General features: G+C 43.5%; 1 protein-coding gene across 2 annotated transcripts in view; it reads right to left on the bottom strand.

Annotated features, from left to right (window-relative positions):
* Positions 1–12,925, bottom strand: part of TRPM3 (transient receptor potential cation channel subfamily M member 3) — a 1,350,903-nt gene that overhangs the window by 33,172 nt on the left and 1,304,806 nt on the right. The window lies entirely within an intron of this gene.

Below are 12,925 nucleotides of genomic sequence, written 5' to 3' on the forward strand. Positions count from 1 at the left end.
CCCAAAAGAAGGGAATTATCGTATGACATCAAGAATTGATCAAATTGAGCCATACTTTATTCTAAGTCATGGTATGCAAAAACGACAGAGCTTACACAAAAGATTGGTCTCAAAAAACTATTAACTGAGCAGAAATCCAACCTAATTGTATGTTATTTTATAAGACATTTTGTTCTCACTGTGCTTACCTGATGATGGCATGGAATAACTAACATATGGCCACAACATTGGCAAGATGTTTTAACTGATTCTGTAGATTTGAAAGGATTACATTTCAGAGGGTATGCTTATCTATAGGAATACTACTATGTACATCAAAATATTGCTATATTTAATATTTTAACAGCAGTAAGCTCTCAGTCAGAAAAGTTTTACAATCTAACTAGTGGTACATAGAACCACGAGGGTGAGGTAGTTTGCATAAATATGATAGAAATACCTGTTTATAGTAAATATATCCTACAATGTGAACTACACATGCTTATGACAGTGTGGGTCCCTAATCACCCATGTCAAGGTTGTTGATATTTATTAGGGAGACCGGGTAGAAATACAATTGGGTATAGTACAAAAGAGTGTGAAAAAAGATCTAGCCCACAAATATAGGCGGCCTGCTAATTACTAAAACAATAAGAGTGTGCGGAATACTGCTGCAAGTTGGTCTGAAAAATGGATGCCACAGAAAATAAAGCAGCATTTTTTACATAGCGTTCTTTTGTTCAGTTTTCTAGTACTCTTTACCAATTGTTAATGGACTACTTGTTTGAATGTAAAACAGCCTTTCACGTTTTACAATGGAGGGGAGAGGATACACTCTAACAGCCAATAGACAAATTGTGAATGTTAAATACCCCTGTGGGTTGAGCCCAGATGTCACAGACTAATGTCTAAACGTTTTGTAGCAAAAGAAGCCAATGTCTGAAGGAGGCTAACCTAAAGCCATTAAAGTAGGTATAGAATGGAGCATGTTTGCCAGTAACACGCCTAAAAACAGTGGTTGTTGGTAGATTTTTGTGCCATTAAAATATATTATAATACGGATGTTCAATGATCTTTCCTAAAGACAGTGTCCAACTACTAAAACAACGCTTTAGTGAAAAAAAACGGGTTTAGATCACTTGAAGAGGCCATCTAATGGAAATACAAAAATAACTGTTGTATTGAACCTCTCCTGCACCACGAGCAATCATCACAATTACCAGGGCTTAAGCTGTTAAAAAAAAAAGTGGGAGGGCCCTAGTCAGGAAGCCGCAAATAATAACCATCACACTCCTACAAGTGTGACAGTTCTGACAGTCCCAGGCTCCCAAAGCTAAAACAATGACTTTAGCATCAGATATTAGCCATTCTTAGTATACATTTAATTAACAATTGCTGTTGTGCTTGTCTCTAAAAGAAACAAACAGCTGCACCATTTGGCAGATTGTCAAAAGTGCCTTTGCTGACAATTAAGTGCTCGCCGAGCACCGGAAACCACCGCTCAAATTAACCTCTGCATTTACTATATGTTTGGGTTGTGAAACGGACTGTGACACTGTTTACCGGACGGCCCCTTTACGATAGGTTTCCCAGAGCAGAAATATTAAGAAATGCGGCGTCAGCCAAGCTCTGTGAGGGTGCGCTTACCCTGACAGAGTTTCTCTAAGGGATCATTTTGTGCCACAGATTAAAGCCGTGTGACTCAACTCTTAGATGCTGCAGCCACCTTAAATGTACGGAAATTACTGCACACGTATTCATTTTTAGATATTATTTGTATGCGATAAACGCATTTTTGTTTTTACAAATCAATTGGAACGTTTAAAAAAAGATTCACGGTTCGGAAATATTGGGCAATTTCGGTCCCTTCCTTTCTAACGTCACACCGCTCCCTTTCCCCGTTTACTTTAAATGACGCTTCCAGAGGACCTGACGGGAAGACTGAGAAGGAACAACGTGCTTGTGTGTTTTCAGGACTGCCGTTCGGATAGTGAGTGGGTAGAAACGGACTGCTGTTGCCAAGGTCACAATGTGCCTGTTCACCCCGTACTCACCTGAACAAGTACACGTCACCAAAACACGAGCCACTCGACCAGCTGCCAAAAGCACTTCCCAGATAACATGATTATCTTCGTATGGAACAGACACTGAAAACAAAGTGACCAGCGGACTATTGGGACAGAGATGTCAGGGTATCATGACCCACATAAAGTTAAGCACTGTGGATACACGGTTTCTAAATGAACTGAGTATATTGTCTAATTATAAATTAACAATCTGAAATGATTCCACACTTTTAATAGGCCAGACATGAAAACATAACATCGAAAACATTCTTAAGTACCACGGGCTTGTCTAACATATTTTTAGGTCTGGCATTGGCACATTGGCAAAGGCCTCTTGATTTTACTAAAATGTGAGTGATGGCATTCTGCGCTTTCACAAGGAGCCCATCTAAAAATAAATATTTCCCTTAAGAGCCAGGGGCCAATGTGTGCTTTTCTGAGACCCAAAAATATTTCTGCTTTTAGCCAATGTTTTTCCTTTTGGATTGATGACAGCAGCTTCCCCAACAATAAAGTTTTGCAAAAGCATTGACAAAACAAATTAACCACTGGCAAAGAGAAAGTGCTGGTGAACAATGCAGACCTATTATCTTTCCTGATGCTTGTTTTCTTTATGTTAGAATTGGATTTCTTTTTGCCTGCCGCTCTGTTTCAAGCCTGAATGATGTCATGGTATCAGTACTTGTACAGTGTATTGCTACCATGTGATGGTTTTATAGTGCCTCTGGAATGTGGTGGTCTTTGCCTGGTTTGGTATTCCCCCGTCGAGGAGTCATTGTGGTCTGGAGCCACTGCGAATCCTCAGTGAGGTACGGATTGTAAGGTTTGATATATTTATGGTAATGGAGCTTCATGTGCATCATGTGTATGTGCAGGTCAGCCTCTGGCACCAAGAAACCACATTAATGGTGAATCAAAGAAAATATGAAAACATGGCAAAGTGGGAACAGCACTAGGTGCTTTGGTTTTCATGGCGTATATTTTAATTTTATTGAGGATTTTCTTTGTAAAATTGATATTTTCTACACGTTATTTTAGAGAACATTACATAATTGTGGCAGTTCTTTATGGTTATTATTTCTAAAGCAAGTTTTTCCTGGTAGTCCCGAATAATTAATTTTTCGAGGGTATAATATCCAGGAACATTACTTGTAATTTCCATTGTGGGTTGGAAGCAAATTTTACATCTTGAAATAACCATTGTTACGAGTTTCCTGAAAGTCCTGATTTGGGTTGAAATGGGAGTTTGAGTTTTTCAGTAAAATCTGCACTTTGAACTTTTTCAAGGACACACTGTGCTGTAGAAAATCAGGCAATATTTTTCTGGTGAACATTGGAATGAGGCAAACCCTGTGGAAATCTGTGCAGTAACACTGATCCTCATGGTTTTTCCTAAGGCAGCCCACGAAAATTCGTAATGGTGCAGTAGTACTGTTAGCTGTAATTAAAGTACCCAGCAGTATATGTTATTGTGGGTGAGGTATTATCAGAGTGGTTTTTATGCAGTACTTATAATGAACCCCAGAGATGAGCAATGACGCAAACTAGAATTTAAGATTGTTCTGTGTATTCCGAAGCAGGGAAATTGGATCTAAATAACTTATTTCCTGATAACGATACATTGAAGTGAGGCCTGTAAATCAGATACAGGATTGCAACCCAAGAAGCTGTGAAAATACCACTTGACTGTATTTTCCTTGGCCCATGCCCCTGATGCTCTTTCTTCCCATTTGGCACTCTGAAACAGCATGCATGTGATGTGCTGCAGAACGTGAGAAACTACTAATAAATAAATACATAAATGTGCACAGTCACAATGGATCAATCCCCTGGCCCCCCTGGAGTTATAGGACATCAATAGTTTCACTCCTGTTGGAATCCTAGCGAAGACTCCTAATTTCATGAAATTCCAGTAAAATCAAAACACAATTTATTATTATATTTTCTTTTGTACACCAACTTAACAAGAGTTCAGTGCACAGAAAGGGGAATTCATTTTGACCTCATCCCAGGCAAAAACAGGCACAAGTCCTCCTAATGTAAGGTGGTTCCATAAAAAATGTATATGGTTGTCTCAGAGAGTTATTTTTCATTTGGTGATGGAGGGCCTGGTGCACTGTGGAAGGTCCTGGGATCTTTAAGAAATGGGTGATCTGAGGAACTAGGCTGCCATCCAGTAGTGGCATGCTAACGTTGCTGCATTTCCTAATGCTATGGAAGGGACCACCTTGTTCGCCATAATATATCACATAGTTTGTCCATTACATCAGGTTCAATACTTACTAATCAAGCTTAACAAAACATAACTGAAAAACAGCCCCAAAGTAATGGCATATGTAAAGGAATCGGTCTAGAAAAACATATCACAGAAAATAGACAATGATAAGGCATAAAAATATAAGTTTAGAAAACAGTGCACAGAAAAGGACAAAGCCGAAAGGCGTGCCTTTTTCAACTGTAAACCATTTTTGTGTCATAGTCTACCATTTGCAGTGCATTTTTTCTCAAGAGGTAGTAACATTACCTCTTCAGGTACGGTTTTTATTTTGCATACAACATTAGAGAGCCTCAAAGAAAATCAAATGGTGCCCTTTCCTTCGTGTAAAACACGGGGTGGGAGGACTAGCTGATTTTCCAAGGCCTTGTGGCAAGGTAAGCAAGAGAAGTAGAACGTAAACCCTTTACCCTGGACCAGGTTGGGGGGCATCAGGAACCCGCCTTTACGGGAAGCTTGTGAAAGGAGCACTGAGGCAACAGCCAGCTGTCCAAGTGTTGAGTCTCATCTGTCTCTAACACCATTACAGCCAGAACATTAATTAAAAGATATGGAATTCCATAAAAAGATTAAAGATAAAGTAAGGTTGACGGGATGCCCCAATACAGGATAGAAACCTACAACTAAAGGGAGGCCCGATAAGGCACTACTTTAACCTTAATGCCTGTCTCTACCACACACGCTTAAATGCATCAAACATTGTTTCACACAAACACAATCTGAAATACAGCTAATTAAATTAATAATGATTGAATGTGCAAGAAATCTATCTTTTAAATCACCAAAACGGGTAACACCATAAAATACCCAAAGTAATATATATTTAAGGAGTACATTACAACGTTGGATAACACCTCATGCCTATAATAAACAAACAATGAATTATGCCCTCAACGTGTGAGAAAATACCAATACGTTCAAACAGAATGGAACAATTGAGCAATAAGGGCTGAGTACCTTGTCTGCCAAATTAACGGTCTGCCCAGTAGAGTCAGGAGGACCATCATGTTTCCAAGGGTGGCGCCATAGTGGTACCACCATCATTAACGCTATTCCGATGAAATTGGAGCCAGCGATGTAGGTACATCAGCCTGTTCGTCCTATTTAAAATGGATGTCTGATTTTTTTTTTTTCAGATAAATGATCCTGACATTCTCCAAGGGTGTGGGGGTAATTTTTCTATTTTTCATGTTCAGAACAGCCAGGGTTTCCCTTCTGCTGTGGCTGGAACCTGACTGTCTAGCAGGGTCCTAAAGCTGAATAGGAAAATCCCTGTCTGTCCTCCAAGACAAAAGAGGTGGTGCTAAGACTACCCTTTGTTCTACCAAATGTTCCTGTTCCCTCCTAGAGAGCTAACCCCTGCTAAGTGGTCCTCAGTTAACATCCTTTGCCATTGGGGGCCCGAGAAAGCTGTTAACTCTTCCGGCCAAGGAAATGTATTCCATCTTGGAGAGTGGGGGTGATAGATGCCCAAACTGGTTTTTCCTGCCTGTCTAGGAAGGTCCTGGGAATGAATACAGGAAGCGCTCCCTTGTGTCCACAAGTAAAAAGAGGTAGCGTTTAATTGCTAGTAGATAGTTGGTTTCAAACTGCCATAAATACTTTTAATTGTAACAAAGTACTATGTTGGTAAAAACAGTTAGTGCAATGGTAGTGCCATCTGATAGCATATATGTAGAACACAGTTCGAATGCCCTATTTGATACATTATACAGTTCAAATCCCCTGTTTGAGACATAAGGGGATGTGAAGTACACATTTTATTTTATTTTTGTCATGTTTTTGAAAACATTCTGTGCACAACATTAGTATATCTTTTCTTTCTATTTGTTGATGACATTTTAAAAGGAAGTACCCAGAAGGAGAGAGTAACTTCCAGTTTGAGAAAGGATGGTACGCCAAAATATGTTACAATCCATGTTGAAGAAAAGAAAATCTTTGAGTCATATTTCCCCGGAGTGCCGTTTTCTTTTCCTGGAAAGTTTCGGAATGATCCATCAAGTGGGGCTGAGAAAAAAAGGGTGTCCCAAAATGCAAACTCACCATGCATTTTCCATTCATTTCTTTAGACAAGGGTAAAACAAAAACTGCTGAATAGAATTACACTAAATTCGTCAGGAAGCTAGATGTTAGTCTGCAAACTGTGCTTTTGTGATTTGGTGTAAATCTGTTTAGTAGGTTTTGAGAAATTAAGGTTGAAAAATAATTGTATACATGGAGGGTTGGGTCCGCAAAAGTTTTGATAGACTCTCGCGGGAGAGGCAATTAAAAAATAGAGCATTCTGATTGCCCCACGGAGCTTTATTTCCCTTTGTCCATCTCACTCCCATGGGAGTCAGACTCCCATGATTGCTCTGATTGGCTGCCAGAAACATGAGAAAAATGTTGCTGACCACCATTAAAGGACTCAGGGCCAACATTTTCTTTATATGGGGTGGGAGAGTCTCGCAGCCCCTCTCACAGAGCCTCTAAAGGCCCCGGGGAATCCACCCCAGGGCCAAAACTTTACAAAATGAGGAGGTGGGGTGGATGCCCCCCTGCATGAGCGATTAAAGGCCCAGGGAAGCCCACCCCTAGGGCTGATTACTTTAAGGTAGGGAGGCCATAAGGCCCCATCCCTGAGCCATTAATGGCCCCCGGGACCCCAACCCTGAGGCATGCTCAGTAGCTATGTCCTAGGGAGCCAACCCCAGGACATTGTGGTTTCCTTGCTGCAATGGAACAGGCAGGGAAGCCTGTGTTTGCTTTCGCTTGGCAGGAGTATACATTAGATCTGTTTCCCTGCCCACACTGAAGCGAGCAGTGAAACAGATCAAATTATTGTTCCCGGCCACATGGAGCAACATTAGTAGCTGCTGCTGTGGGTGCAAGCAGTGCCGGCTCCTGCGATATGAATCAAGACCCCTCGTTGCCGCAAAGGGAGTATGTAGGGTACCTTGGGTGGACACCAGGGCATCCACCTTTAAGAGTATAGTATTCATGAAGGGGAGGTGGGCTGCATGCCACTCCGAGCCTCCAGAGGCCTGAGGAAGCCCTGCTGGTGAAGACATTTGTTTACATGGAGAAGGGGGCAGAATGTTCTCCCTCCCCAAGCCTCCAGAGGTACTGGGGAGTCCACCCTTGGGGCTGGAAATACTTTTTATGGAGAAGGGGCAGTGAGGCCCTCCTCCTCGAGCCTCTAGAGGCCCAAGGGAGCCCACTCCTGGGGCCATTAAAAATGTTAAGGAAAGGGGGCAGTGTGGCCCCCTCACCAAACCTCAAAAGGACCCGGGGAGCCCACCGAGAGACTGAAATGTAACAAACTGGGGAGGGAGTGGCATTCCCTTTGTCGCCAAACAATTGAAGGGTCAGGGAAGCCGACCCCTAAGGTCGATTACGTTAAAGGAGAGGCCACATGGTCCCCCTCCCTGAGCCATTATTGGCCCTAGGGACCCCATCCACCAGGTCCGGATCAGTAGCTATGTCCCCACAGACAGGGAAACCTGTGTTTGCTCTCGCTTTGCAGGAGCATCTTAGAAGAAAACACTAAGGGGCAGATTTTAGCACCCTCCTACTGCTACATGTGTATAAATACAGCGCACCATGGCACAGGGTAGGGGGCAATAGCATCAACATTTTTTACGCTATTGATGTACTGTGCGGGGTTAGTGGCAAAATGTTGCCGCTAACCCTGAACAGTACATAGGAGCCCATTGTAACCAATGGTGTGCCCTCTTTTAACTCCTGCTCTGAACAGGCATTAAAAGTAGCTGAAAAAAATAACGCAGTGCAATCTATTAGATTCCACTGCACCATTTTCGAGGTCCCCCTAGTGGGGGAACGCCCCTTTTGCATACATTATGCATGGTGCATGCATAATGTGGCACAAATCGTTACAAAGTGATGCAATGCATGCATTGCGCCACTTTGTAAATCTGGTGTGGCGATTTTTAAAGCCTAACACCACATTAGCGTAAAGAAAATAATGCTAGTGTAGCGCTAGTGCTTCTTAAATCTGGGCCTAAATCCGTTCCCATCGAGCAGAAGATTTGAAAAAGCTCCTGCCCGCTGGGAAAGGACCTGATGCTCCCACCAGAAGGGAACAGCATTAGTACCTGCACCCTGCGGGCTGGAGCAAAGCTGAATTCCACATGGAGACTACTGGGGCTGCGGTGGCATTGGGGCTCCCTCCACAGGCCCCAACAAGATTACAGCGAATGCCCTGGGCATCCACCTTTAAGAGCATTGGGCCCCTGGAGATGGGGTCGGGGAGGAGGGTCACGTGGCCTCTCTCCCCTTCATTTTTAGAACTGGCACTGTGGGATGGGGGCCACAAGGCTCTCTCCCTTTTACTTAAATAAGTGACCCCAGGAGAGTAGGTTCCCCGGTCCCGATAATGGCTTGGGAGGGAAGTTGTGTGGCCCCCTTACCTTTAATTTTAAAAATGGCCCGAAACCTGCCAGGCCCCCTTCCCCTTTATTTAAATAAGTGGCCCAGGGGGATTGGTTCCCTGGGGCTGATAATGTCTCAAGAAGGGGGCGCATGACCCCCCATTCTCTTTATTTTTAGAAATGGGCCTGGAGTATGGGGTCCCCAGAGTTTTACAAGGTTCAGGGAAGACCGGGCCCAGCCCCCTTTATAACATATATGTATAGCCCTGGAGATTGGGTAACCAGGGCCTAAAGTAACTCAAGGAGGGAGAGCCGTGCTTCCCACCCTACCCTTTTAACTTATATGTTTTCCCTGGAGGATGGGGCCACCAGTGCTTACAAAGGCTCGGGGAGGGAGTTGCGCACTCCCTACTCCTTTAGTAAACAAAAGACCCTGGGGGATTAGGCCGTCAGGGCCAACCCCCCCACTGTGCAGTGCTGAAAGCCGTGGGCAGCGTGAGGCTGGCTGTATGTCATCAATGGCGTCATTTGAGTTTGATATGTCATCAGTGATGTCATAAATTATGTCATAGAACATGTCATATGTGAAGTCATAAGCAGTGCATCCCGGGGGCACAAGTTATAGTTAGTGCTGCTCACTATAACTGGTGAATTTCTGTGTTTTTTTAATTTCAAAACGTTTAATGGTGTAATTGACAGGTTCACCCAACTATAATGTTGCTATAACCGTTGTTTTTTTTGGTGAATTTCTTCTTCTTAGGTTTTTTTTAACGTTACTTTAACGTTTTTTGTGTGAATATATTTGTATATATATATATATATATATATATATATATATGTATATTACCTAGGGACGGTCGCCGCTGGGTAGTTATAGTTAGGACTTTTATTTACCATAGACAGAGCGTTTTTTTTTTAGAATAACTTTGGCACTGCTTGACACATCTTCACGAAATTTCCAAAGCTATATTTTGGTGAGTTCAGCTGCTGTCCCGAAAGTTTTGAGGTGATCCGTCGAGTGAGGGCTGAGAAAAAAAGGGGGATGGTCCCAAAACACTTTTCCCCCATTTTAAGTGAATGGGATTTTTCAATTTTTTGAACATGACTACAACCTGAACCGCTGAACGGAATTACAACAAATTTGGCAGAAAGCTACATCTTGTCCAGAAAGCATGCTTTTTTGTGATAATTTGGTGTAAATCAATTCAGTAGTATAGGAGAAATTAGGGTTTAAAAAATATAGATATCTAGAGATGCGGATCCTCCGCGGAGCCAACTGTCCCAGTGGTGATATCTGATTGGCTGTCAACACTTCAACAAGGAAGTGTTGGCAGCCATCTTGGGATTCGGCTTCAGTCGAGTCCCAGAAAAAAATAATATATAAGAATAGGGGCCAGGGAAGAGTCACCCTAACGCCTTAGCTGTGGTGCTGGTGTCCCTGAGGAACCCCGCCAGGGCTAGAAAGAATTTTTTTGAAAAATAATAGAAAAATCAGTGGATCAGGATCCACTGGTTTTTCCAAAATATTTTTAAGAAGAAGGGCAGTCTCCCGCCCTATGCTTTTTATTAGCGCCTGGGTCGGCCAGGTCCCGGTGGCTCTGGGGAATTTAATAAGGAGGGGGGTGCATGGGCCCACCCCTCCTAGGGCTTCCATTAGCCCGGGGGACAAAAAAGTTCCCTGGGGCAAATTGCATTGTTTGTGTGGGGGAAGCCTGACGGCCTTCCCCAGAGCCCCAGGACTGCCACCTCCCCAGGGCACTTCTTACACTGAATGAGGGGAGGCACATGCCCCCCTTCAGCCCTGGGGATCACCACCTCCTGGGGCATTTGTCCTAATGGAATATGGGGGGCCATGGTATCAGCAACCTGTCTGGAGCACTTTTGCAGTTTGAATGCTGGGGCATGTGCCCTCCCACAGCCCCAGAGACTGCCATCTCCCTAGGGCAATAATAAAGAGATTGTACGCCTTTTGCTCTTAGGTGCCCTGGTTTGATATTAATGGCCGATGATATGCAACCCTATAGTATCCTGAGAACACATTAAACACATTACTAATTGCATGCATATTCAGATGAAGCATTTGGGAAATGGCTTTGTGAGCAGGGTGAAGCGGCTAGTAGGGGGGGGAGAAAGGGAGTGTGAGTAAGAAATATTTAAAGCTACAGGCTTGCCTTGGCAGGTTAAAGTATCCATAGCATCATGTACAGAGAGAAAGGAAAATACATCTTAAGGCACTGCAGGAGAAGTGTGAACTGCACAATCATGTAGCTTGTGTTCTGCGGTTGTGTGAAGGTGAAAAATATCCTGATTTTAATGTATTTGTTGCTTCCCACATTTTGCAGGAGTGTGAATGAAGAGAACTCATGGCTTTGCTGACACCTTTTGTGAACTTCCATGCAAGTGACGGGCAAAAGGTAAGCCATTCTTGTTGCATATGGTAAATTTCACAAAATTGCTGGTTAGTAGGAGCACTCATGGCTGCACTTGCTAGAAGGAGGCAGATGGCCTGAAAAGGCTGGTGAGTGACATCACCACGGGGAAAGATGGCTGGTAAACAAGTACGGTTTACAGTGGTCAATGACAGAGAAGAAGGGCAGTGTCTTGACTTCTGCAGCCCTGTCTGAGCAGATACGGAACTCCATGGAATCTTGCAGAGTTTTTCTATAACTCAGTGGAATTCCGCAGAGTAAAACACAGCGAGTTCCACCCACCCCTAATTTTGTGGTGACACTAGGGTATATGTAATACATATGCATTTGTGCCCAAGTATTCAAGTATTGTTCTTAGATTAACAGAATCCTGTTTACTTCTTTCAATAAATAAGGGAGTTATAGCACATCGGTAGACTACTGATATGGTTTTTAGATAAAAACAAGCGTTTGAATCTCAGCTCCGGAAGACTAAATATTATGGGGGTCATTCTGACCCTGGCGGTCGCGGATGACGGAAGCACCGCCAACAGGCTGGCGGTGCTTCATAGCCCATTCTGACCACGGCGGTAAAGCCGCAGTCAGAAAACCGGGGCCGGCGGTTTCCTGCCGTTTTTGCCCCAGCTGGGCGAATCCGCCAAGGCAGCGCTGCCATGGGGATTCTGACCCCCTTACCGCCAGCCTGTTTCTGGCGGTTGTCACCACCAGGAAGAGGCTGGCGGTAACGGGTGTCTTGGGGCCCCTGGGGGCCCCTGCACCGCCCATGCCACTGGCATGCCACTGGCGTGTTGCGCCCGTCGCACGGCCGCAACACCGCCGGCTCCATTCGGAGCCGGCTATTGTGTTGCAGGCCTCCTTCCTGCTGGGCTGGCGGGCGCTAACATGGTGAGCGCCCTCCAGCCCAGCGGGAAGGTTGTAATGCCGGCAGCGGTCTTTTGGCCGTGTAGCGGCCAAATGGCGGTTCCAGCCTGGCAGGCGGCTACCGCCGCCCGCCAGACTTGGAATGACCGCCTATGTGTTCTTTTATCTAATCAATACTTTGATCTTTTTGGTCTACTGTGGTTATTGTTTTCTTTTTGGGAGCAGAGTTAGGATCCCTGGCGTGTTCATAGGTCTAGTTTTACAACTTATGAATCGAAGTGTAGATCGTTAGAAGTCTATCAGCTGCATTAAGACTACAATGTTGGGCTTACATGTGGACTAGTTGGACCATGTTGTTGGGCTGATATGTATATCTTGGAATTTCTTTTGAAGCATGTTGGTGGGCATACACGTATATCTTGGTATGTTTTTTATGCAGGGAAGGACTTAGCATATCAGTAGAGTGGCAGCATGGCTGTGGACAAAATGGGTATCCCCATTCTGGAAGTGATAATATGAGTATTTAGTTTGCAGTTTTTGCATATTTTGAGATTATTTTATTTCATTTTTTGGATAAGCAGAGAATTGAAAGAAGAATCATATTGTGAAGGCTAGACACCATTGTTTAAATGCATCAATTTTGATTTATTAGCCCCTAAAGGTTTTTTATTTTATTTCATTTATTTATTTAATAAGATTAAGATTTCATGTGTGCTGATAACTGGATGAGGAATAGTAAAGAGGAACGTTTGATGGTGTAAATGCACAAGGAGAATACGTGCTCTGCATTTGGAGTTTCCATCTTGGTTATTATTTTTTAAAGTTTTTATTTCATTTTGTAAGCAGATTTAGGTAATTTATTCTGCGTTTCTATATGATATTTTAGGCAGAACTAGCTGCTTGGTAATTTATTAGTAGCTAGAGGCAATAGCAAGATGGTATTTT

The sequence above is a fragment of the Pleurodeles waltl genome, chromosome 1_1, assembly GCF_031143425.1.
Source record: "Pleurodeles waltl isolate 20211129_DDA chromosome 1_1, aPleWal1.hap1.20221129, whole genome shotgun sequence".
In the NCBI taxonomy this organism is placed as follows: domain Eukaryota; kingdom Metazoa; phylum Chordata; class Amphibia; order Caudata; family Salamandridae; genus Pleurodeles; species Pleurodeles waltl.